The following is a 27,132-nucleotide window of genomic DNA, read 5'->3' as shown; positions in this document are numbered from 1 at the left end:
ACCCGACAAAGTGGTGTTACGCACTAGAGCTTCCTTCCTTCCTTCCTAAGGTGGTTACACCATTTCATGTAGGCCAGTCCATCACTTTGCCTTCTAGGCACCCCCACATCCTTCCCATGAGGAGGAGAGACTCCACCGTCTGGACACAAAAAGAGCATTGGCGTTCTACCTCAGTCGTACTGAAGATTTCCGGGTGGACGATCAACTCTTTGTTGGCTGTGTGGGTGCGAAGAAAGGGAAGGTGGTGCAAAAGTGTACCATCTCTCGATCGGTGCTTCTTTGCATCAAAATGTGCTACGATTTGGCTAAAAAGCAACTCCTAAAGGCTTGCGTGCTCATTCTACCAGAGCAACTGCTGCTTCCACTGCATTGGCACGCGGAGTTCCTATCCTGGATATCTGTCAGGCAGCTATGTGGGCATCCCTGCACATGTTTGCTAAGCATTACTGCCTGGATCGTCTGGTCGGTTGAGACTGCTACTTTGGTCGTTCAGTCCTGCAGGACTTTCTAGTATGATCTTGGTTCGCAGCCCACCACTGAGGATGGCATTGCTTGGGTATCTATTCTAAGATAAGGAATCTGCAACTAGAAGTCTCTATCAGATTTACAAGTTACTTACCTTCGGTAACGAAATATCTGGTAGAGACATATTCTAGTTGCAGATTCCTTACCGCCCACTCATCCAACGCGGTTGCAAACTCTGGCGTGGAAAGTGGTTAAAAGAAATTGACGTCACTGCGCGTGGGCTCCAGACGTCATCACGGCAACCACGACGCATACGGAGTCGACCGACGACACCTACTGACGTGCCAGGGTATTGCTCGAAGAAAAATCTCTGTATCCAGTCTGACGCCTGTGGGAGAATTCTAAGGTAAGGAATCTGCAACTAGAATATGTCTCTACCAGATATTTTGTTACTGAAGGTAAGTAACTTGTACATCATTTCTTAACATAAATTGTTTTGGATTCCTGTATTTTTTAGATTGCTCTCCAGTACATGATCGGATGTGATGGTACACTTTGCTTCTGTGATAAGATTAAATGTATTTTAAAGAATGGAGTATGAAGTACTTACCACCTCAGGTTAACATATTTTCTGTGTACATCTTGTCATTTGAGTTCTTTCTCGGCCATTTATCTTTTCTTGGGTGTTTTTGACTATCCCATGCAAAATAAAAGCTAATTTAAAAGTGGACACTGCAATTTTCAATAGATCCTGGGGGGAGGTAAGTAAAGTACAGTTTTTGATGTAAGTAACAAACTTATGGGTTCAAGCTCCGGGGCATATGTAGCCCCCATAGGGGGGTTCAAGATAACCCCAAACACCCAGCAACACAAGGCCGGTTAGGTGCAGAGGTCAAACAGGAGCCAAAATAACGTGGGCCCCCATAGAGACTGGGTACTCCGGTTCCGGTCTGCTTGCAGGTAAGTATCTGCGTTGTCAGAGGGCAGACCAAGGGGGATTTGGAGGACTACTGGAGGGCCCCCTTGTAGGCACAAAAACCACACCCTCAGCTGCACAGGGGTGGCCGGGTGCAGTGTGCCAACAGGGCAACGGGCTCTCAATGGAGCTCTTTAGAGGGTCCGAGGTGTCACTTAGGGGCTGCAGGCAGGGCACAGGGGGGCCTCTCGGGCAAGCAACCGACTGGGCAAGGTTGAGGGCTGCCTGCTGGTCGTTGCTGCACCGGTGGTCGGTTTATCCCAGGCCTGGGGGCTGCGGGTGCAGTGCTTCTCATGGCACCAGATATCTTTGTCCCGGGCAGTCGCGTCAGAGGGGTCCTCGGGATTCCCTCTGCAGGCGGCGTCCTGGGGTTGCAGAGGGGTCAGCCCAGGGTGGACACGTCATCGGAGTTGCCTGGGGATCCTCTCTGGATAGTTGGTTTCTCTGGACAGGGGCATCGGGTGCAGAGTAGTTGGACTCGCACTTCTGGAGTGAGGTGAGAGCCCCTTTAAAGATGGTTTCTTTTTGGACAGGTCACTGGAGTTTCTATCTCCTCTGTGATGCAGGCAGTACCATGGAGGCTTTTCAGGGGTCACTGGTCCCGCAGAACACATTGCTTCATTTCTTGCAGCTTTTCAAAGTAGGAGACTGGCCGTTAGGGCTGGGGCTGAGTCAGTTGTCTCCTTCTCTTCCCTGCTGGGAATCTGACACACTGGGTTCAGGGAGCCCTTAAATAGAAGATTTAGGGGCGCTTTTAGGGTTAGAGGGCCTTAGCCAATGGCTACTGTCCCTGAGGGTGGCTACACCCTCCTCGTGCCCACTCACTTTGGGGAGGGGGGTCACATTCCTATCGGCCCTATCCTCCAAACCAAGATGGAGGATTCTGCAAGCATTCGGGGGAGGGGTGAGGGGAGGAATCACTTCAGCTCTGGGCACCTTAGGGGTGGTCCTGGCTGAGATGGTGAGTCCTCCTTGTTTTTCCTAATTATCCCTCTGGATTTGCCTGCCAAAAGTGGGGTTTTGTCTGGGGGCTGGGCATCTCCACTAGCTGGGGTGCCCTGGGGCATTGTAACACGAAGCCTTAGCCCTTGAGGCTCACTGCTAGGTGTTACAGTTCCAGTTACAGGGTGAAGCACCTCCACCTAGTGCAGGTTTTGTTTCTGGCCTCAGAGCACAAAGCCTCTCACCCCATGGGGTCAAAAACTCGCCTGTCCGTGGCAGGCTGGCACAGACCAGTCAGTCCTGCACTGAAGGATTGGGTAAAATACAGGGGGCATCTTAGAGATGCCCTCTGTGTGCAATTTGTTTTATAAATCCAATACTCAGTGTGGGTTTATTATTCTGAAATGTTTGATACCAAACTTCCCAGTATTCAGTGTAGCCATTATGGAGCTGTGGAGTTCGTTTTGACAAACTCCCAGACCATATACTTAATATGGCCACAGTGTACTTAAAATATCTAAGAATGGATTTAGACACTGTAGGGGGGCATATTGCTCATGCAGCTATGCCCTCACCTATGGTATAGTGCACCCTGCCTTGTGGCTTTAAGGCCTGCTAGAGGGGTGACTTACCTATGCCATAGGCAGTGTTTTGTGTGCATGGCACCCTAAGGGGAATGCTATGTCGACTTTGCCTTTTTCCTCCCCACCAACACACACAGTCTGCAATGGCAGTGCGCATGTGTTAGGTGAGGGGTCTCTTAGGTTGGCACATGCTGCAGCACTTAAGGACCTTCCCTGGTCACAGGTCCTTTGGTACCACTTGTACCTTTTACAAGGGTCTTCTCTGTGTGCCAGGGGTGTGCCAATTGTGGAAACAATGGTACATTTTAAGTGAAAGAACACTGCTGCTGGTGTCTGGTTAGCAGGGTCTCGACACGTTCTCAGTCAAGTCAGGATCAATATCAGGCAAAAAGTTGGGGTGGAGGGTAAATGCAACCAGGGCCATTTCCTACACACTCCTAGACCTATTACCTCACCTGAAAACACAAAATGCCAAAACTTTGCCTCCCAGTTATCCACATCACCAGTCTTTAGGGAATTCTCCATCAATAGATTGGCCAATGAACTCTGTATACCCTTTTACTACGGTGCCACTAATAGCTATAATTATATGCAACTACAAATTGTCCCCCAGTATAGTAATACTCTGTGCTCTTCAGTGAGCCAGCCAAACATGGTATTCAGACTTGGTGGAAGTAGCACAAAGCAGTGTAAAGATGCTGTCAATCTTACAGGATTTGTTAACCATGCAAGGGAGAGGTGTCAAAAAGCCTCAGGCTATTTGCATGAGAAAATAGTGTGGCTACTTTGGTCTGTCTTGGATGCGGATTATGCCTGCAAACCAACCACAAAGAAATGTTGCACAGCCAAGTGTCAATCACTCACTGGTGCATAAGGGAGCAATTATCACAGCACAACTTGCAACACCTCAGTTATTGGGTATCTTTCACACGTACTGGATGAGAACCTTTCAAACCTTTCATACCTTTCATATGTATCTATAAAGATTCACTTAACAGCTGTTGCGACATACACGAGGCCACAGGCAAAAAAAATGTTTTTTGTTAACCGGAACTGTCATCAAGTGGTTCTTAGAATGGGTCAAAAGAATTGCACGCTCAATGGATGCACCCAGACCCCTGTGAAACCTTAGCTTGGTATTACCTCAACTGATGAACTCATTTGAGCCTATGACCAAAGCTCAATTAAAACATCTTTTTTGTAATAATGGTCATTTCACTGAATGGATTGAGAACTCCTACTGTACAAGAACCCTACCTACAGTTCACAATAACAGGGTGTAATTATAAGAAAATATCCAGTTTCTAGCCAAAGTCATTTCAGTGTCTTGTTAACCAGCAATCCATCTGTCAGCCTTCTTTAATAGGTCGATGACTAATGTAGAAAGAACATCTCCATAAGCTGAATATCACGAGTGCAGTGATCTACTATCTAAAGGAACAAAACATTACAGGAAGGGAGACCAATTCTTTATCCCTCACCCACAAACATGGGTTTGCTGCAAGTTGGATAGTATCCACCATTGAAACATACTACATGTTAACATGTGTACCTACTGAAGGAAGACCATAGGCAGTCCCCTATTAAGGAGGTGGCCACTCTAGCCTTTATAGCCAATACATGCATAAATGACGTCGCCAGTGCAGATAGCCATGACGCACCATTTAGTAGACATCCAAGTGAACACGAAAGCACAAGTAAAACAAAGTCTTAAAACACCTTTTGGCAGATACACCCTTGTTTGAACCGAACCTGTCAGATGGAAGGGAATGCCACTATGTAATCGTTGCACAGCATGTGAAGGCAGAAAAGGTTACTTGTAGGAGTAGATTTGCAAATTGAAGAATTTTCAGATTCAAATGTGACCCTCCAACCTCACCTAGAAGAGGGGATTTTTTTTTCGAACTGGGTTAAGAAATCATAATCTCACACCATTTAGGAAAAAACCCTAAACTGGTCACCAAGGATGTCCACACACAGGGTTTTAGTTGTGCATCTGATATCATAGGGGATGGGTTGGCCCACCTACTAATCAACACCCAATAGAAAAGACTTTACAAGTCCAACCACGAGATGGTAGAATAATGCGTAGCATATGAATCTAAGTGTTCAAGCTGCGGAACTACCACTACATGTAAGTCATCATTTTGTTTTCGATTACTCCGCCTAAACAGTTGGAGTGCAGGTATTAGGTTTTCCTACCCTTTGACCTTTCATTGGTTGAAATGCTTGAATTATTTCACCTTGGCAAAGTGGGAGTATCATGTTAGCAATATGAAATGAATGTAGACCCGACAGGTTTTAACATTTTCCCTTTAAGTAGCCCAATCATATAATGGAAAAAGATCCAAAGCCCAGCTAGTGAGGAAAGTGTTCTGAATCTTACCCCTAGCAAAGACCATCTCACCTCTAAAATTTCACCAATACACCAACACTGGAGAACTGTTATGTGTTTTTTTTTTTTTCGTTATTTTTTTTTTTAAATAGGTAAATCACATTTTTGTTCTCCAGGATTGGATCTTTCATAGTCAGATGTTTAAATCCATATATAAAGCCTATATCACGGGTTAGTGCATCAACTTTATGGATGAAGGGAAAAAATAAGAGTTCACCTTATCTGAAACCATTACTGAGCACTGTTTTTTTTACCATTATATCACTGTCTGCCACTTCATCAAGCAGTTGAGTGAAGTGCAGAATCTTCCTTGTGGCTGCATGGCAGATATCTGAAAGAGGCTGTACTTTGTAGAAAGCTGCTGAAGTTGTCACACTTATGGAATGCATCTTCACTGTTATTACAAGCAGTCTTTTGGGGTTTTTATGGCAGTATATGATGGCTGCTGTGATTCGTCCTGAGATTGTTCTGATAATGGATTGATGCATAATGTTAAACTCAGACAATTTACAGATGGGCATCTTTAACCTAAACGGCTGGATTTCAGTTACTGTTCTGGCGGAGGTAAAGGCCAGTAATAGTGCTCTTTTCCAGGAGATAAATTTGGAACTGGCCTTGTGTGTGCACCTGGTCAGAACAACGCCTCATTAGTTAATAATAGACAAGCTCGTCCAATATATACATTTTTCACTTGAATATTTTAGAGTTGTCGCAAGTGGGCCAGACACTGTAATAGAGTATTATCAGCATTTTGATGTGCATACGAATCGTTCTCAGATTATGTAGACTTTTTAAGCAAGAAGGAAGTTATCAATCCCTGAAGGGCTCTAAAATTTATAGGAAAAGTGGGAGGTCGAAGGTGTCTAATTTAACACAGTGATACAGAGGAGAGGGAAGATGCAAACCTTTTCATTACTTAGTCATCAGTTCCTATCCTGGTGAATAATCTGCTGAATAGTGTCTAGCGATCAGTGGTGTAAAAACCTGGTGACTGAAGTTGAAGCACCACTAAACCTGCTTCTGTTGTTGGTTGTAGGAAGAAGACATCTTATATTTGGCTTTTCTGTTACACTTCAGCATTTAGTTTGAAATCTCAACTGGAAAGCTTTCTACATGTTATTGATGTGTGATTAAAGCTCTGTTCAGATTTTTTATAAGTAAATTTGCCAGAAAAGCAAGCTTAGATATAGGCCTTAAGGTCAAGAGGTCCTTTGCCTTTAGGGTGGTTCCTGATTAGCCTCTAACGAAATGGCCTCTGCTCATGTAATCTGCCTGAGTTTTTCTCTTTTGGATGACCTCTTATGGACTTTTTACTGTGGGTGAGCCCTACAACGGGGTTGTACCCACGGCAGTCACTGGGAAACAAACACATATGCACACTTTTGAGCGAGGCATGTATGAGACTGCTGTTGTGTGTAGCCCTGTAACTGCACACCAGTAGCCTGGCGCAAAGGGGACTCTGCTGGGTTAAGAAATGTACCTGGGCAGCCCTTATAATTATAGTGGACACTCAAGATGGTAGTCCCCGGTACCGTAGCAAACGTTTTGTCTCCATAAACATAACAATAGAGGCCAATGGCCTTACTCTTAAGTAAGCTATCCAAGTCATTATGTAAAAAAGGACTACACTTCAAAGAACACCATTAAAATGACCCCACCTCCTAGAACCCTCCTGAGAGAAGCTCCAGTCCCTCAGATTTATTACCGCACGTCGTGCTAGGGAGTCTCCACGACCTCTGCTCACTTTTTTCCTGTATTGGATATTTTTTCCACTACAGAACATAAATAGTTAATTGTCCTACAGTGTTTTTTCTCTCAAAACAACTCTGGGTTGACCTTATCATAATGTCTGGCAAAGAGTGGAAGAGTCACTTCAGAGCCTGCATTACTTGTGGAAATAAGGCTTAACTCCGAAGACCCACATAAAGACTTCATGTACTGCCTCTATCGTGATCATTCTTCAAAAGAATGTAAGGTATGTCCTACCTTTTCAACTAAATGATAGAGGGGGAAGACTGCTGATTTGGCTGCAGAAGCTTAAAATCAGGAAAGAGAGGACTTTTTGTGGTCTTCCAAAAGGTCTCACAAGAGGGAAAGATGACCTCATTCTGATAAGGGGTCAGAATAGCCCTCTGAAAAGGACCACTCAGCCTTTCAACATAACCTCATGAAGGTAAATCCTCCTCTTCAAAAAAAGAAAGACCTGTCTTCTACTTCAAAGAAGGTTTTTAAGCTTTTATGAGCCTTTTACACCTCCACCGAAGGTAGTTCATATATTTAAAAATCCTTCAGCTGACAGACTGTTGAGAATTCCACAGTCGTTGACGAAGACGTTTATGGCAGCTTAATTAACGACAACCACCGTCTCCAGCTTGTCAACCATTTCCTCTTGCTATTCAACAACGTCTGCGTCGACGGTATCCAAAACTCGACCATCGACGTTAAAGATAAAATCGCCTGATGACACTGATGTAACTGTCTTTGATGATCATACCAGTGACCACGACATCGTCTACAACCCCACCGATGATGACCAGTGTTGAACCTTACACTCATCGATGACTTAGTTGACAGCACTATAAATGAGGAGAAAAAAAAAAAAAGACTTTAAATAGAAGTGATAAATTAACACCACACAACACTTCTCCAAGTAAGGGCACACCCTTAGTTCTAGCCCATCTCTTGGAAGAAAATTCGGATGAAGAGGGGCCATTTGAAGTAACTCATAGTCCTTCTCAGCTCCATGTAAAATACCAAGAGGAAGAGGAGAAATATGACCAAGACTGTGATCGACAATATTACACTCCTCAGCAATACCAGCAACCTTTGCAAGAGGAGATGGTGTCTTCCCAGCTCCTTCATAACTGACATTCAGCTTATGTTGAACTACAAGAAGAGGTTTCTGTCAAAAACAGCACCATTGGAAAAAATTCCCTAGAATCTCTAGCCTCCTTAACTCATACTTCCACTCCAGCACCTGAGACCTACGTCTTCGCCCACATCAGTGAAGAATACCCCGCAGAGAACATTACTATGGGACACAGATATCCCTGATGAGAAGACAGGGAGAAAGGAGAACTTCAGGACACACATCTGAATGGGATAACTACCTTATCCTAACTCCATTATCTCAGTCACCTACTCCTGTGGACTCACCTCCAGGAGACATTGGGGGTTTGCATAACTTACTCGAAAGGGCAGCTGAAAGATTTGCTTTCCTCGGTTTGTTTCCTATATGATTCTAAGGAGCGCTTTCAAAAGTGTGCAATCCATGCCCATATTAAGTTGCATCTGGGAAGAAGGCTTAAAAAATTATGAAGAATCAGTCCATGATAACTGCTGTCTTACCAAGATTAGACAAAAAGTATAACGCCCCGGAAGACACCCCAGCATGTCTATTTGGCCAATCGAAACCAGAGTCAGAGATAACGCAGGCGGCGCAGAGGTGTTCAAAGAATCCATCAACACCAATTTTGGCACCTCCACACAAGGAAGGAAGAAGATTAGACAACATTGGGAAACTATTTTCCTCCATGTCTGGGCACAAAACTCCTTAGCTGTCTTGGGTAGGTATGACAGGCAATTATTGGCAGATATCACCCCATATGTGGACCAGCTGCAGGAAGAGTAAAAAGCAGAATCAAAAGATTTTGCTAGGAGAGCGCACCTTGGAGGAGACCAACTGCGCAGTGGATATTGCTACCACTGCTTTTAGACAACTGGCAGGTGCGGCGATCCTTCATAGGCAAGACTGGCTTAAGGTTACTACCTTTAGACCAGAGGTGCAGAATAAGATATTGGATCTTCTGTTTGATGGTGAGGCTCTCTTTGGCAAACACATAGATGAAGCCCTGCAAGCGATTAAAACTGACATGGACACAGCCAGATTCCTAGGTACTCTTCAGTTGAAAAAGTTGCCTTTTCGTGATTCCAGAGGACGAGGAATGTCATTTTACAGAGGGTGCGTTCAATACTTTTGCTACCCCTCCTATGCAGCGTCAACTCAGAAGTTTCATCCACAATATTCAGAGGCAGCCACCACAAGCGAGCCTACACAAGACCTCTTCCTACAGGTAGAGCACATCAGGGAAAAGACAGCTTGTTGCCAATGACCATTTAAGGCTCAGACTATGTCTTCAACACATTCTAAAAATAGGGAGAAGTTCTTCAAAAATGACAGGCAATAACATCGGACCAGTGGGTATTAAAAATAGCTCAATTCGGCCACACCTTAGAGTTTAACCAAATTTCTCCTTCACACCCCCATTCAAAAGCAGCTCAAATTGGAGGTCAAGGGCATGCTAAGTAAGGGAGCAATAGAAAGAGTGAAAAAGGGGGAGGATTCTACTCCAGTTTCTAATGCGCAAGAACTGGAAAGAATGGCATCCTATCCTCGACCTCTGAAGTCTCAACAAATACCTCAAGGGTCAATCCTTTTGCATGGTCACATTGCAGGATATTCTCCTTCGTATGAACCACAGGGACTTTGTCAACCCTGGATCTACAAGACTCATAGTTTCATCTCCCGATCTTGCTTGCCCACAGAAAATTCCTTCGTTTTACAGTAACCAGCAGCCACTTCCAGTTCAGGGTTCTTCCCTTACGCCTGAAATCAGCCCCCAGGATATTTACAGTGTCTTGCTCCAGTGCTTTGTTGAGGAAACAAAAACACCTTGTAGGAAGTTGGCTCTGTATATACTGTTTCAAAGTAAGAAATAGTGTGCACAGAGTCCAAGAGTTCCCTTACAGGTAAGATAGTGGAAAAATTAGATAATTCTAATGCTCTAATTTGTGGTAGTGTGGTGAAGCAGTAGGCTTATCAGAGGGTAGTGTTAAGCATTTGTTGTACACGCAGGCAATAAATGAGGAACACACACTCACTTACTCCAGGCCAATAGGTTTTTATATTGAAAAATATATTTTCTTAGTTTATTTTAATAAAATACGGGTTCAGGATTTGCAGTAAACACTTTAAATGCAAGGTACTTCACTTAGATACTTTAGGAACTTTGACTAAAAGCTATATAATATATAGTCTTTGTAAACATGGCACTAAGCTATTTTTAAAGTGGACACTGCAAAAATCAACAGTTCCCGGGGGAGGTAAGTGAAGGTTAGATTAGGAGGTAAGTAAAACATTTATGAGTCTCAGTCCTGGGGCATAGGCAGCCCACTGTTGGGTGTTCAAGGCGACCCCAAAGTTACAACACCAGCAGCTCAGGGCCGGTCAGGTGCAGAGGCCAAAGAGGTGCCCAAAACACATAGGCGACTTTGGAGAACAGGGGTGCCCCGGTTCCAGTCTGCCAGCAGGTAAGTACCTGCGTCCTCAGGGGCAGACCAGGGAGGTTTTGTCGAGCACTGGGGGGGACACAAGTAGGCACACCAAACACACCCTCAGCGGCACAGGGGTAGCTGGGTGCAGTGTGCAAAGCAGGCGTTGGGTTTCAGGTAGAAAACAATGGAGGAACCCAGGGGTCACTCTAGCGTTGCAGGCAGGCACTGTCTGAGTGATATATCAATAGCAGACAACACTATATTTGATAGGGAATAAGTCCTGTTGGACAGAGTATTTATCCCGTTGTCGACAACCGTTAAAGCCTTTTCTAAATTTTCCTTATCTAATTGCCTTAAACGCGCAGCAGCCTCAATCTGTGAAAGTTTTCAAATTTCATTGTACATAGCATATAGAAACCTTTTCAAGTGCTTTTTTCTAGGACCCACCAGAAAATCCTGCAAATCTACATCTTAAGAAAGAGTGTTCAGGTGTGTCTTAACTGCAGCTAACGTGTTGGTCTGTACCCATTGCTGGCACAGCTTACCCACACTATATGTTGTAACTATACCTGTATGTTGACCCGATACAAAGCGAGGGTCTGGCCTGTTAATTAAAAAAAAAAAAAAAACCTGAAGAGTTCAAAAAACGCGCTTGACACTCATTAGTGTCAGTGGGCCATAATAACCACCCGCCGGGACTGGAAAGTGAAGAATTATAGGTACCAGCCTTAACCATTGCATCTAGCCTGTCTTCGGTGATATTAAGGAAGTATTGCCAGTCTTTAAACCTTGCCGGAGTGGGGATACTGGGCGTGTTCAAGTCTGCTGAATAGTGTTATTCAAGAAAATCATTTGCACAGGAATCAGGCATGCTCGAAATAAAGCCTCCCCTACCCTGTATCTGCCAATCTTGTGTTCCCCCATACACTTCAAGTCAATAGTGTTCTTCCAGTATTCGTAACCTTCAACTGCTAGCTGGAAACAAAGGGATATGAATAAATCATTTTTGTATCTGTAGGAAATTGGCTCTGTATATACTGTTTCAAAGTAAGAAATAGTGTGCACAGAGTCCAAGGGTTCCCCTAAGGGGTAAGATAGTGGCAAAAAGAGATAATTCTAATGCTCTATTTTGTGGTAGTGTGGTCGAGCAGTAGGCTTATCCAGAGGGTAGTGTTAAGCATTTGTTGTACACACACAAGCAATAAATGTAGAACAGACACTCAAAGACTTACTCCAGGCCAATAGGTTTTTATATTGAAAAATATATTTTCTTAGTTTATTTTAATAACCACAGGTTCAAGATTTACAAGTAATACTTCAAATGAAAGGTATTTCACTTAGGTACTCCAGGAACTTTGAATAATCACAATATCATGTAAAGTCTTTGTAAAAATGGCAATAAGCTATTTTAAAAGTGGACACAGTGCAAAAATCAACAGTTCCTGGGGGAGGTAAGTAAAGGTTAAGTTTGCAGGTAAGTAAAACCCTTACAGGTCTCAAAGTTGGGTCCAAGGTAGCCCACCGTTGGGGGTTCAAGGCAACCCCAAAGTTACCACACCAGCAGCTCAGGACCGGTTAGGTGCAGAGGTGCCCAAAAAGCAGGGGTGCCCCGGTTCCAGTCTGCCAGCAGGTAGGTACCTGCGTCCTCGGGGGTCTTTGTAGGGCACCGGGGGGGGGGGTGGCACAAGCAGGCACAGAAAGTACACCCTCAGCGGCACAGTGGCGGCTGGGTGCAGAGTGCAAACAGGCGTCAGGTTTTTAGATAGGAAGTAATGGATGGACCCAGGGGTCTCTTCAACGATGCAGGCAGGCACATGGGGGTCTCCTTGGGGTAGCCACCACTTGGGCTAGGCAGAGGGTCGCCTGGGGGTCACCCCTGCACTGGAGTTCAGTACCTTCAGGTCCTGGGGCCTCGGGTGCAGTGATGGTTCCAGGCGTCGGGGGGGGGGTTCGTCTCTGGTTACTCACGGGCTCGCAGTTGCAGAGTGAGAAGTCTCACTCTTACGGCGGTAAACGTGCAGTCTTTGGAAACTGCTTCTTTGTTGCAAAGAAGTAGCTGGTTTTGAGCACGGCCACTGCTCACAGGAGTTTCTTGGTCCTTCAGTCCAGGGCAGTCTTCTGAGGCTTCAGAGGTCGCTGGTCCCTGTTGAATCCGTTGCAGGTTTTCGAAGTTGGAGGCAGGCTGGTAGGGCTGGGGCCAAAGCAGTTGCCGTTTTCCTCCTTCTCTGCAGGCTTGTAGGTCAGCAGTCCTTCTTGTTTCTTCAGGTTGCAGGAATCTAGTTTCCTAGGTTCTGGGGTGCCCCTAAATACTGAATTTAGGGGTGTGTTTAGGTCTGGGAGGGCAGAAGCCAATGGCTACTGTCCTTGAGGATGGCAACATCCTCTTTGTGCCGCCTCCTCCCTGTGGGGAGGGGGGCACATTCCTAATCCTTTTGAGGGAATCCTCCAAACTCAAGATGGAGGATTTCTAAAGGCAGGGGTCACCAACTCAGGACACCTTAAGGGCTGTCCTGACTGGTGGGTGTTTCCTCCTTGTTTTTCTCATTATCTCCTGCAGCCTTGCCGCCAAAAGTGGGGGCAGTGGCCAGAGGGGCGGGCATCTCCACTAGCTGGGAGGCCCTGGGACGCTGTAACAAAAGGGGTGGGCCTTTGAGGCTTACCGCCAGGTGTTACAGTCCCTGCAGGGGGAGGTGAGAAGCTCTGTTCCTGGCCACAGAGTGACAAAGGCACTCTCCCCATGTGGCCAGCAATATGTCTGGTGTGTGGCAGGCTGGCAGAAACTGGTCAGCCTACACTAGAAGTAGGATTGGTATTCAGGGGGCATCTCTATGATGCCCTCTGGGTTTATGTTACAATAAATTGCACACTGGCATCAGTGTGCATTTATTGTGCTGGGAAGTTTGATACCAAACTTCCCAGTTTTCAGTGTAGCCATTATGGAACTGTGGAGTTCGCGTTTGACAAACTCCCAGACCATATACTCTTATGGCTACCCTGCACTTAGAATGTCTAAGGTTTTGCTTAGACACTGTAGGGGCATAGTGCTCATGCACATATGCCCTCACTTGTGGTATAGTGCACCCTGCCTTAGGACTGTAAGGCCTGCTAGAGGGGTGACTTACCTATGCCACAGGCAGTGTGAGGTTGGCATGGCACTCTGAGGGGAGTGTCATGTCGACTTAGTCATTTTCTCCCCACCAGCACACACAAGCTGTGAGGCAGAGTGCATGTGCTGAGTGAGGGGTCCCCAGGGTGGCATAAGACATGCTGCAGCCCTTGGAGACCTTCCCTGGCATCAGGGCCCTTGGTACCAGGGGTACCAGTTACAAGGGACTTATCTGAGTGCCAGGGCTGTGCCAATTGGGAAAGCAGGGGTACAGTTTAGGGAAAGAACACTGGTGCTGGGGCTTGGTTAGCAGGGTCCCAGCACACTTTCAATCAAAACTTAGCATCAGCAAAGGCAAAAAGGGGGTACCCATGCCAAGGAGGCATGTCCTTACACACCTAATATTTCCATACTTAGACGATTTGCTCATAGAAGCACAATCGAGTCGGTCAGCTCACAGCTCGACAAAATCTTGCATGGACTTATTCCACGAGCTGGGTCTCACTCTAAATTGGAATAAATTGAAGATATTGCCAGCAAGAGTGACCACATTATTGGGGGCGACAATAGACACAATCAAGGACAAGGCCTTTTCCACACTGGAAAGACAAATCTAACCTTAATCTTTAGCAACCCTGGTTCAAAGAAAATTGATTCTTTCAGTAGTGAGTTACAAGTCTCTATTAGGGGTGATGTCGTCATACATTCAGCTGATTCCATTTTGCTGCTTAAAAATGAGCCTCCTTCAGGAGGAATTAGACCTTCACTGGCTTCAAGAGACAGGTTAATTCAGTGACATTATCGCAGTGACTCCATGCATGATCGAAGAACTCCACTGATGAACAAAACAATCTACCATTGCAATAGACCTTTTCTGCTTCAATGATCCCTGCTGGTCATTACCATAGATTCCTCTCTAGAAGGGTGGGGGGCATATCTACAAGACGTATAGGTCAGTGGAAGGTGGAAAAGCTCTCTTCAAAAATGTCACATCAATTTCTTAGAGCGCAAAGCGTTATATCTGGCTCTACAAGCTTTTCTCTCCATAATAAAACAATCCGCTGTTCTCAGTTGGACAGACAATACAACAATGCATTACTTGATCAAATAGGGAGGAACAAGATCTCTACTCCTATCTCGAGAATCTCAAAGTATTTGGAATTGGACTATTCAAAATGGGGTGAGTTTAAGAGCAGAACACCTACCAGGAAAACAGAACGAGACAGACACTCAGCAGGCTTACATCATCCTGCCACAAGTGGGAATTGAATTAGGAAGCACTCAACTAAGTTGAAAAAAGAGGCAACCCAACCTACATCTCTTTGTGACCCCCGCAGAACACAAAATGCCGGTTCTACGCAAGTTGGGATCACCATCCGAGGTCGTGGGGGAAGGCCTTTTCAATGGAATGTTAGGAATATTTGCCTACGCTTTTCCATTTATTCCCCTGATTTCAAGAGCTTTAATGAAAATCAAGAGAGAACGTTGCAGATGAATCCTGATAGCTCCATATTGGCCTCGTCAGCATTGGTTCTCAGAACTGCTTCTACTCTGAGACAGATCACATTCCACTGAAGGTCTCACCAAATCTAAAAATGAACAATGGTCAAGTCCTACACCTGGATTCCAGGTCACTGAAATTATCAGCATGGCTCCTGAACTCAGTTTGCCCACCTAAACCTCCACCCTGAATGTAGAAAGATACTCTCAGGGGCCAGGGCTGATAGCACAAACAAGACTTAGCTCTTTGCAGTGGAAGAGGTTTTGTATATGGTGCCAGAAAGAACAGATAAACCCACTATCGTCAGCACCAGAAGAGATATTGCCCTGATCTCCTGCATCTGGCATCTTCAGGATTCGCTCTTGCATCCATTAGAGTGCACCTGCCGGCCATATCTAGTTTCAGACGTTCTCCAACATCTTTCTTTATGGTCCTCCAGGGTTATAGAACAATTTCTCAAAGGATTATTTAGAGTTTTCCCACCGGTAAGACCTCCCCCGCCTTCCTGGCAATTGAACACAGTACTATCTCAACTCATGAGGCATCCATTTAAACCCATTGACAAAGCAGAATTGAAACACTTATCTTGGAAGGTTGCTCCTTTTGTGGCTCTTACTTCCACGAGACGCATCAGCGCGATCCAGTCCCTTATGATTCAAGAGCCTTTCCTCCAATTTAAAGAGGACAGGGTAATCCTTCGCACAAACCTGAGGTTTGTCCCCAAAGTACCATCAGACTTCCACATTAATGACACTTTGGTCTTTAAGTCTTTCTTCCTGCATTAATCATTACCAGCAGAGGACCCTTCACTCGCTGGATGTAAAAGGATACATTAAGTTCTATTTGGCAAAGACCAGAAACGTTCGCAAGCCGAAACAATAACTTGTTGCTTCTAGCGCTCCTCGAAAAAGGCAAAACCCTTTCAAAACTGAGCATAGCGAGATTGATAGTAGCTGCTATAAATTGTTGTCACCAGACATCTGGCAAACCATTACAAACTTCAGTACATGCCCATTTGACAAGATCTGTCAACATCGATGGCATTATTCGCATGTGTTTCTCTACAAGACATTCGCAAAGCGGCTACCTGGAAGAGTACTCACACGTTTACAAGGCACTACTGTCTGGATGCGATACCTCAAAGTGGTGTGTCTGCAGGCCAGGCGGTCCTGCTGCATCTTTTCCAGTGAAGGTGAGCTAACAGTGACTTCCCACTATCCTTGTTTCAGGTTCTGTACATTGTATATTTTGCTTGCTCGGTTTTCTTTCATGTATATGTAGATCGTCTTTATAAAATCTATGTAGAAATTAATAGAAAAATAAATAAGTGTACAGATCTATTCATATGTGTGAGTGTTCGGCACGGTGGGATAGTTAAATTGTCTATGCTATGGAATAGGTAACATACAACTATTCTTACTATTTGACAATGTAGTGTGCCACGGATACTGCTTTATACTCTGATTCAAGCATATGAATCTATGAAAGTTCTAATACTAGAGTAAGAAAATAAGTTACTTACCTGTAATTATAGCTCTCCAGTATTGGAATCTCTCATAGATTCAGATGTGATCCACCCGCCTCCCCGGAGAAGGTCACCTTACTTCTCTCAGTAACTTTAAATGATATGCCCTAGTACTTGGAAGATCAGAGGGACTGGTCTCAGGAGGGTTCTAGGGGATGGGGGTCTTCTGATTGGTGGACTCTAAAGTTTAGTAATTTTTTACATAATGACTTGGATAGAATACTTAAGAGTAAGGCCTTAGGTGTCTATTGTTGTCTATGGAACATTACTATTTCTAAGGTACTGGGGACTCCCATCTCGACGACAGGGAATGATTCAAGCATCTGAATCCATGAAAGATTACAATACTGGAGAACTATAGTTGCAGGTAAGTAACTTATTTTATTTCCTTTTCTGAAGAAAAGGTGCAGACTGGATAATCACATATTGAGTGTTATCGCATGCCAGAAAATGGAGATTACTATTGCACAACACCTCCCCTGTGTAGTCCTCGCTACCTTGGGAGTCCAGCACTACATTGGGATGTTTGGCTCCCAGTGAATGGGCGATTGTGGACCTAGTACATGTGCAGGCCACACAAACCATGGCCTTTTTCCTTACACCATTGTTGTGGGAATTTAGGTAGTCCTACTTTGATGCTGAGGATTTTTCTGTGAGGGACCAATTTATTGATAGTGGTCAGTGTTGCAGTTGAAATACTTGGTGAGCTTTTTTGTTAATGGTGACTTTTTGGCAACTGTCACGGTTCTCCGTTCTGCTGAGAGAATGAAGAGGTTCTTTATAGGTCTTCAAAACCATTTTTACTGGTTTTGTTTGTCCCAATTTTACTGAATTCAAGGGGGAGTCCTATGAAATAGGAAAGTATGGCGGTGTGTCCAGTCATAGATAATCGTTTTTCTGAAGTTGATGAGGTTCAAAGGGGAGAAAACGTGATGGGAAGGGTCTAAAGTTGTTGCACAAGATGGTATCAACTTTTCACTTCAGCTAGACTATGGAGCTGCCAGTTTTCTTTAACAATCCGATTCAGTAGCGTAAATGCATCAAGCAGATGCTTAAGTACTGTATTGACATAGTAAATACTTCCACTGTAATAACCAGCTCTTTGTAGCTTTTGCTGAGCCCCATTAAGTTAACCCCTCTTTTCCAAGTTGGGCTCTGCAGGATGGATTGTAACAAGCTTTGTAGCTTTTGCTAAGTCCCAGAAATGTAACCCCTCTTTTCCAAGTCTGGCACTGCAGGATGGATTGTAAAGGGTACTTAGATCTACTGAACTGGAGCAAAACATGTTCTCACGCCACCTGCCATGGTACACGCTATGCACCAAAAAAGAGAAACAATGGCTTTCTTTGGTAAAATTGCGTTACCAGACATTTTTCAGGCAGCAATCTAGTCAACATCACGCACATTTCCATAGCATTACTGTTTGGGTATACTATCCTGTCAACGGGTCAGACATCTGCATCTTATTCCCTCAATGCACAGTTTAAGAGGAAACTGCATTACAGTGTGTGCAGGGCATATATATATCTGCTCCAGCACATGCTACAAATGGAAAATGTTGCGTACCCTGTACGTATCTGCAAGGTATGGTGCTGCTGATTCACATGAGCTCAGCCTCTACCTTGGAAAGGTGACAATGATGACATATACTTTTCTCACTCTTTACTACTTCTTTAACAACTTAAAATGCACAAGGTATATCACAGTAGTAGTAATCTGCACTCCATTTTCACCTCACCTGCTGACCAGAAAACAATCTAGGATGGCTTTGCAATGCATAGGAATCTACAGCACTACACACAGATGCTTACAGAGTAAGTACATTTTCCATCTCTCTGAAGAAAAAAACAATACCAAAACTGACTGGCCAATTCTGTTGGGCCCCTCAAAGGACGACACCCCAGCTTGTTCACTAACTTTACATATTAAATGTTACCTGTTGCTAAGAATAAACAGTGTTTAACTAGGTCATTTACTAGAGTTATTACTGCTAATGAACCTGCAGACAACTCCAGTGAATTTATGTATGTTTATCTCTCCTCTGGTCCATTTCTGTTCTGTCGTAACGTCTTACAATGAAGTCCAGCGTATATGCTGGCATCATCCTGTTCAAATCTGCTACCTACATAAATGTAGCACATGTATTCCAAGCTTCTGTGTTGCCTAACTACCTGTCCAACTCCTTTTGAGCCTCTTGGCATGAGCACCTTCTGAAAATATCTCATACCCATCCTTGGATGATACCCTTCAACCTCTGCAGTGCACGGTAATTGAGTGGTCCTGGAAAAATAAATTGATTTAACATTCTCTCAATCCAAGGAGCCTTGGCCAACTGACTTTAAGAATCTCTCACTTGCATCACCTGCCTTGCTTCCCTGTGTACCTTTTGCAGTTTTTACCTCCTTCATTTCAACATACAATCCAACATGTGAATCTGAAAACTTAAAATGTTATCCCCTGTATGGTACCAAACACTACTTTGCTCTGTTAAACACACATCCCAAATCCTTGAGTACCTGAACTGCCAAATTTGCCTTTCTGAGCTTGCTTTCTATTTTCGTCCATCATCAGAATATCTTTCAGATATGCAATTAGGCGCACAACCCTTGATCTTAACCAAATGACCTTCGTAAAGTATCATGGTGCGAAGATTAGGCCGACTGGAAAGCACGCGCACCATTTCCTCCACACCAAAACTCAGTATCTTGCTTCCTACATTCGATAAGGTTTCGCTGTGAAATCTATTTGATAGCTTTGCACAGTCTGACGCATGCATCCTGTTCCCTTCCATCAGTCTTTGTTCTGGGAAAGTCTGCCCCCCAGCCTTTTAGGGATTGAAATAATGTTCTTTCCTTTACGTCCTTAATAATCCTTTTATTCTAAGGTCTCCTTTAGAACCTCTTCCACGTAGTTTTTGCCTTTGCAGAAAAAATCCTGCTTGCATGAACCTGGAAATCTTAAAAAAGGTATATGTAATCCTTTGTCCTCTGCTGGGGCATCGACCCTCCATTCTACCAGCCCCACCATAACCCTGTCTCACTGCACCTTTTTTATATCCATGAACTTTATGAATTGTTGAAATTGGCCACAAAATTATACATATCTTGTACAAAGTCTTCACCAAACAGAAGGCATACCTATGAAGTGCCACCTTCTTTTGTTTTCCAATTGTCAACTTTGGGTCAATCCTTGAGTCTGCTTTTCCTCCTTTCAGTGCAGAGATTCCTGCCCAAGAGCAGCACCATAGGTGCAACTCGCCCACATCAAGCAGGTTGTTATTTGCATAAGTGCCCTTAGACATATATAATATCACCTGGCATTCTTTGAAACCCATAACCATTTCTTTCCTAAAGCCGCAGCTTCTTTATTCAGAAAGATTATTTTTTGGAATCTAATTCTGGAGTCTTCCCAATCCTACTAAGCTCGGCTGTTATCAGAATTTCAGACCTCAGTCTTGTCTGCACCTCTGCTGGTATACTGAGCCGCATGGGGTGCTGGTGACCATTGTGAGGACAGTGGATGTTGAATCAGTCGGATCAAACAGGAACTCCCAGAAGGGTCCTTCAAACCTGATCTTTCTTTCTTCGTAGAGGAACTATCCACTCCTCAGGTCTTAGATTTTTTTTCCTTCAAAATCCGACTTTGTATTTAACTCTGAAAAATCTCAATATCCCCACTCCCAAAGGACTCATCATAAGCCACACATGTGTAGACCTGCATAGTGTTGCTTTCCCAGATAGTGGAAGCCCTTTCTGGAAATCGGAAATCTGACAGCCATATCTCTTGTGTCATTGTCGTACTCTTTTTTCCATGTTTTTTTTTGTGCCACCTATTTGCTATTATCTACTTTCTAAACTGGAACATCAGTGTTACCTACTGACCACAAAACTTCTACAGTTTCATTTTCTTTTTGCCTGCTTTTGCTTTCCCGAGATAATGGCAAGCCCTTTCTGGAAATCTAAAACCTAAGACAGCCATGTCCCATTTGTCAAATATCATCCTCCATTTTCCATGCTTTCTCTTGTGCCATCTATTTGATTTTTTTTTTTTAATCTACTTCCTTAACTGCAACATCAGTCTCACCTACTGACCAACAGCTCAGCACGTTCATTCCCTTTTTGTCTGCTTCAACCACTGAAATTAATTTCTGATGGATACTTCTAACCATTGATTTCTCAGGTACCATAGTGGATATGTAAGTTTTTATTGCAGTGCTCCCGTTGTGTGATAAGTGGCTCTATGTTTGCTTATTCCCCCTCAAAAATGATAGTGCAGAGAAGTATCACCCCTGTGTGCCAATGTCAACTTTGTATGCAGATCTGTAACTCTGCTTTCTTTTATTGGTTTACTAATTCCTTTTGCGATTCTTTCCAGTGTGCAAAGGAGCAATCCCCTCACCAAAGACTGAGTTGAAATCATGCCTTAACTTTAGGAAGCAGATATCTGTGATGATCCTGCACAAAGTCTGCCTGTAGTGTTTGTGCTCGGGAGAACTCAAGTCATCAGAACAATATGCACTCAAAGGAGATCTAAGACTGAAATAAAGCTATATGTCATCATCCACCAAAACAAGTTACAGATCTTGCATTAGTCCGACTCCAAATAGCAGAGCCAGCCCTAACAACTGGTCCCATTGCTCCTGACTTTACCAGGCCATCTGCAACACTGCAGCAGATGAAGGTCCTCAAGGAGGCCATGCTGTGTATTTTTGGTACTCTTCCTGCTCTCTATGGCACACCATCGGGCCCCAAGGATCTCAAATATGGTTACTGCCTGTAGATCTGTCCTGAGTGCAGTCTGCTCCCCCTACAACCAGGTTTGGTACCTTCTCCAGTATCTTTGGTGCTGCAGGAAGAGTCCCTGCTTACTCCAGTGTCTCTATTAGAGCCAAATTTGCTTCGACTCAACCAAGGTCTTGCCTTCACTCCATTCCAGTGCACTTGGTTCCCATTCGCTCAGGTTCTGATAAAATTCTTCCTCTAATACGAGGCCTTCCTGTGAGGCATTGACACCTTTATCGATAAGACTTATCAATCTGAAGGTGATGGGTAAGTTTTATCTTTACTCTGATGATACTTGCATAGACTTGCAGGGCCAGTGGGGTGGATACCTCTCTGAAGATAGGTTGTTGTCACCCCTTGCACCCCCACTGTAGAATGTCCATCCTTTGTGGTGTTTAGACTTAAAGCTGAGGTCTCGGGCCTACAGGTACCCTCAGTGGAAGCCAGGACAAATGTCCTTAAAGATATTGAGCACCCAGAGCCAGCCTCATCTAAGCCCGTACTTCCATTTAATGAAGCCCTGCCGGACACCATTCAGTGCACTTAACCAAAACCTTGCTTTTGTCAAACAGTGAACAAGCAAGTGGCCAGGTGCCGTAGGCTGGCGTCTGGTGGCTTGGACTTTCTTACACAGAATCTGATTCACGAGTGTTTGGTGGTCTAAGCGTCCACCAGTAAAGTTAGTCCGAAAGGATTGCCGCCTTTGGAAAGCGGAGGTTTTATTCTACTAGTTTGGCTTTGTAGTCTGCTTATTAGTCTACTATGCGCACACCTTTGGGACATGGCTAGTGAGACCTTGCCAGTGGACTTGGAGGAGTTTTGGGCCTCAGGCAAAGTCTATTCAAAATTATCAATCTGGCCTGGAAAGGACTGATGTTTGGGGCAGGCAGTGGGCACGAATGTGGTGCTCTGTTGCCACGCATGGTTGCAGTCCAGTGGCCCTTCTGGGGAAGTGCAGGCATCTCTCATAACTGCTTTTTGATGGGTCCTGCCTCTGTGGTGATATGGCTGATCTCCCACAAGCACCTTCCTTGGGCCTTTCTTCTGCCAAAGAATTTACTCAGCCATCTGAGCCTTTTAAGGCTATTTAAGGGAGCTAGTGTGTAGGCTTCTACAGACATTGCCACTAACGCAGCAGACACCCTAATATTTTCATGGCCTCGAGCAGGGATCAAGCAGTCATCATGCAGGTCACAGACACTGTTTCACCCAGCCTTCTGCCCTGTGGTGTCAGCCTCCAAGCCTCTTAAAGTTTCCCTTAGCAGCACACGGCCATCTGGTGGAGGCAGGATCACACATTTTCTTCTGGGGTGGCTGTGCCCTACCATTCCTTTATGACCCAATTGAACTCCGTACCACTTCAGAGCATTTTTCTGAGGAGCACCTATCCATCTTGTTGAAATTGGTACAAGCTCTGTTGACCAGTGATGCCATCAAAAGAAGACTGGCCTCAGAAATAGTGACAGATTGCTACTTTCGAAAAGGGGGGGGGGGGGGTGGAGTTCTATGTCCTAAAGTGGATTTTTGCCCCCGTAATGACTTCCTCTGGAAGGGCAAATTCAGAATGCCCACTTTGGCCCAAGTCCTGTCTACCCTAGATCAAGATGATTAAATAGGCACTTTGTACTTGGTGGATTTGTACTTTCGTGTGCCTGTCCTGCAGTTCCACAGACTTTACCAGAATTTGAAGGTCCGCAAGGAGCCTTTTCAGGTTGCCTTGTACTTGTATTTGAAGGTCCGCCAGGAGCATTTTCTGTTTGCTGTTGTCCCGTTCAGCCTTACCAGTGCCACTCAGTTGAGAAAATGAGTGGTTGCTACCCATTTTCAGAGGTTGGGGATACCAATTTTCCCCTACCTTGACAACTGCCCGTTGAAGGTGGGCTCACCATAGTCAATTGTAAACCACCTCAAGATGTCAGTGAACCCCCTGATGTCGTCAAGGGTCTTGATCAATGAGCCAAGTCACACCAGACTCCTTTGTAGAGGCTTGCTTTTATAGAAACTGTTTTGGATGCAGTTCAGCTTAGGGCTGTTTCTCTGTTGTAACAAGTCCAGGGCACTTGGGGAACGATTCAGATGTTTCAGCCTCAGTCCTGGATTTTGATGAGAGCAGCCATGAGGCTTCTGGGCCTGTTGGCAATCTGTTTACCCACCAGGTGCCATATTTAGGCTCTGCGGAGGGATCTGATGTATTATATGACCCAGCACCAAGGAACCTTATCAGACGTCATCCAAGTTTTAGAGGAGAATACACAAGATCTCCAGTGCTGTCTACTAGCTCAATCAAAATCTGACCTGTGGTAGACACAACAGATAGATTATCAAGCTGCCATCCTGAATTATTACATCAGGCTCAGAAGGCCAACTTGCTTACTTTAAAACTCCACCTGAGAATGATTTTCGAAACTCCCTGCAACCTGTGGTCCACAGTTGACCTTCGAAACAGGTGACTCCATTCAACTGGCAGGCACAGTGGCATTCAGTGCTTGCAAAACATCAATCAACAGAAGAGCAAAGGAACTCTCAAGGGAACACGATATTCTGTTACTCAAATCCACATCAACAGTGCCAGTGTTAAACGACTCCTATATGATCGGAGCCCCTCAACCATGCCTTCTAGAAACAATAAACGCAGGAGCTCTGCATCAGATTTTGTATATGCAAACATTAGTCCTGCCAGTCAAGGACTTTAATCCTTCCTGGCCTGCACATAGGTAGCCTGCAGGCTCTGCTCCTACCATCAAGAAAGTTGGCTACACCTTCTGTTATGCTGTCCCAAACTAGCAGCCGAAAGAAGACAGATAATAGTTCCAGTGGCTTTGGTTCTGGGGGCGCTGACTTGCATGGAGACATGCAATATCTGCTTTTTACATTCGGCTCCTTGGGCTTTGGAAAGATACCCAAATACGTGACAATTCCCGGGCAGCTGCTATCCCAGTCAGTGGGGGTGAACAGCATGGTGCATGCACTTAAGCGCCCCTTTCTGCAAACAGACAACACTAACTCTTTAACAGTTTTTTTTTTGTTCTTATCAACTTAACACATATATTCACTGTACTTTCTTGTAATGGTTTTAATTAACTGAACAATAAATTGACATTGACACCTCTCCATATCCCATCCAAAGCTGACGGTGGTGACCAATACATCTCTGCTGAGCTGTGGCAGTCATCTGGCAGAGCAGTACATCAAAGGTCACTAGTTTCTGGCAGAAACACAGTTCTATGCGAATCTGCCAGACCTATGGCATATTTGCTGGACTTTGAAGCCTTTCTGCTATTCTGAAGGGAAGTTAGGTGTGCCCTTTTGGTGGCTAGCACCACAGTCATATGGTAATGCAAAGGCAGGTTGAAGGGGGAGTACTGAATCTTGTCAAGAGGCACTGCACCTTTGGAGTATTGGGACATTTCCCTGATTGTGAGCAGCCTCCTTGGATCTTGAAACATCAGGACAGGCTAACTCAGCCAACCTTGTGGAGCACGAATGGTAGTTGCATCCTGAAGTAGTGCAGAACATCTTCCAAGGGTGGGGAGAGTGTCCCATTGTCGAATGCAGAGTCCAGACTTCTGTGCGTTGGAGTTCCCAAGGATGGACTCTACAAAGGAGACTCATTCAGGTGGGGTCATGTGATCCTAGTGGTTCCGAATGTGGCCAGGCGAGTGTTGTACCAGGTAATTTTGGGTGTGAGCATGTCTGCAATAAGGCTACCTCTGCTGAAGAATCCTCGTAACAGCAGCCGGGCAGTGTTCTGAATCTTCACTAGCTACACCTCAATATGTGGAGATTGAGCAGCACATTTTACCACTTTTGGTCTGCCACCTAAGGTCATCAAGGTGTGCTTCTACAAAGTCAATCTACACTGGAACAAATTTGCAGTACAGACATCTTGCAATCCAAACTGTCAAATGTATTACTGTTTGTTTTGAATTTGCCCCAGCAAGGTCTCTCAGTGGCCACTCTTGAAGGTGATTTTTCCTTTTTTCCTTTCTTTTTTTGCATTTGCCGAACCAACTGTCCTTGTTTAAATCACCTGTTTTGATGTGTTTCTGTAAAGGTTTGGCACCCATATTGCCTCTTAAACAGTTTGTGACGCCACAGTGAGATTGTAACTTGATCCTGACTTCCCCTATGTTTACCCCCTTTGAATCCATGCAGAGCTGCTCACTACACTCACTCAAAACAGTCTTTCTCATTGCAATCACTTCAAATTGTGGTGTAAGCGAGCTCCAGGCTCAATCTGTGCTGCTGTCCTACCCCTCCTTTTTCCCAATCAAGCTGGTATTGAGGACCAGAGCTGCATTCTTGCTGAAATTTTGATTGTTTCAGGTTTGGCAATCCATCAGACTCCCAGCTTTTACTGCATGTCACCTTTCAAAAGAGGAAAGACTGACTGCATCGACTCAATCCTAAGAGAATTCTGGGTGTTTATATTGATTGCACAAAGTCCATCTGGTGGATGATCAGCTGTTTGTGAGAATTCCGGGAGCAAAAAAGGCAAGACTGCAAAAAAGCACTCTGTCTTGGTAGGTAGTCCTCTGTTAAGACCTGCTATTCAAATGGTAGGAAGCAGCCTCCGGATGGGCTGAGGGGTCATTCTGCCAGGGTTAAAGGCTGCTACCACTGGACTGTTATACAGAGTGCCTGTTGACATATGAAAAGCCACAACATGGGCGCTGGTGCGCTTTCACTGCACGTGTTCTTGGAGCACTACTGCGTTGACAGCCAGGTTCCATAGGAAGGCATTTCTCTCCTTCAGTTTGGCATGATGTGCTGGTGATCTTTGTAAGGAGATTGGATGCTGAATCTATTTCAGACCCTTTCTACAGACCATCACCATTGGGAGGGACGGCTTTGCTATCTATTCACAAAGTGAGTAATCTTCAGTAGAAGTATCCACCAGAGGAAAAAGTTACTTACCTTCGATAATGCTCTTTCTGGTGGATACTCTGTGTAAAGAGTTTCCTCACTGCCCACCCACCTCCCTGTTCTGTGCAGCGGTTTACCTCAAAAAGGTCCTAAATTAGAGGTCTGCACATTGGTACCTCAAATTTTGGCACTCCAAGTCAGAGTGCACTAAAAAAAAAAGCCAAGCAAGAAACTGATGTCTGCTCGCAAAGAATCTGAAACCCCATTTTAAGGTGGAAATCATGCATTGACAACCATTGGCAAAGCCAATTGCTACGCTTGTGACAAAAGACCAGGGCTATTGTCTTTGCAATGTTGGTTGTTTTGCGGATGCTGCACTCTACTCGCATAGATAATGGGTCAGAAGCACTCAGGCTGGTGGCTTTGTTGATGCTTGTTACTACACCTGACAAGATGCTGTCCCTCATTGGTCCATGTACAGTAGTTTGCCAAGGGCAAGGGTTCCTTTGATAAAATTAAACTGTGATTATTGCTCCTGCTTTAGTCTGTTAACTTATGCAGCCTTTTTTGGGGATCCGCAAGTGCATTGTTTTGAAAAGACATGTTTGGTTTTAAAAACTGCCAACATCATATAGATGAATTGGTTTAGTCTTTGTGTACAGTATTTGTGTTTTGTTCCCTGTTGGGGAAACAACATTCTTATTTGGTTTCAGTTGT

General features: G+C 44.6%; 1 protein-coding gene across 1 annotated transcript in view; it reads left to right on the top strand.

Annotated features, from left to right (window-relative positions):
- Positions 1–27,132, top strand: part of ZCCHC2 (zinc finger CCHC-type containing 2) — a 362,663-nt gene that overhangs the window by 213,745 nt on the left and 121,786 nt on the right. The window lies entirely within an intron of this gene.

This window comes from Pleurodeles waltl, chromosome 2_2, assembly GCF_031143425.1.
Source record: "Pleurodeles waltl isolate 20211129_DDA chromosome 2_2, aPleWal1.hap1.20221129, whole genome shotgun sequence".
NCBI lineage: Eukaryota > Metazoa > Chordata > Amphibia > Caudata > Salamandridae > Pleurodeles > Pleurodeles waltl.
This window is presented reverse-complemented; position numbering and strand designations above follow the sequence as displayed.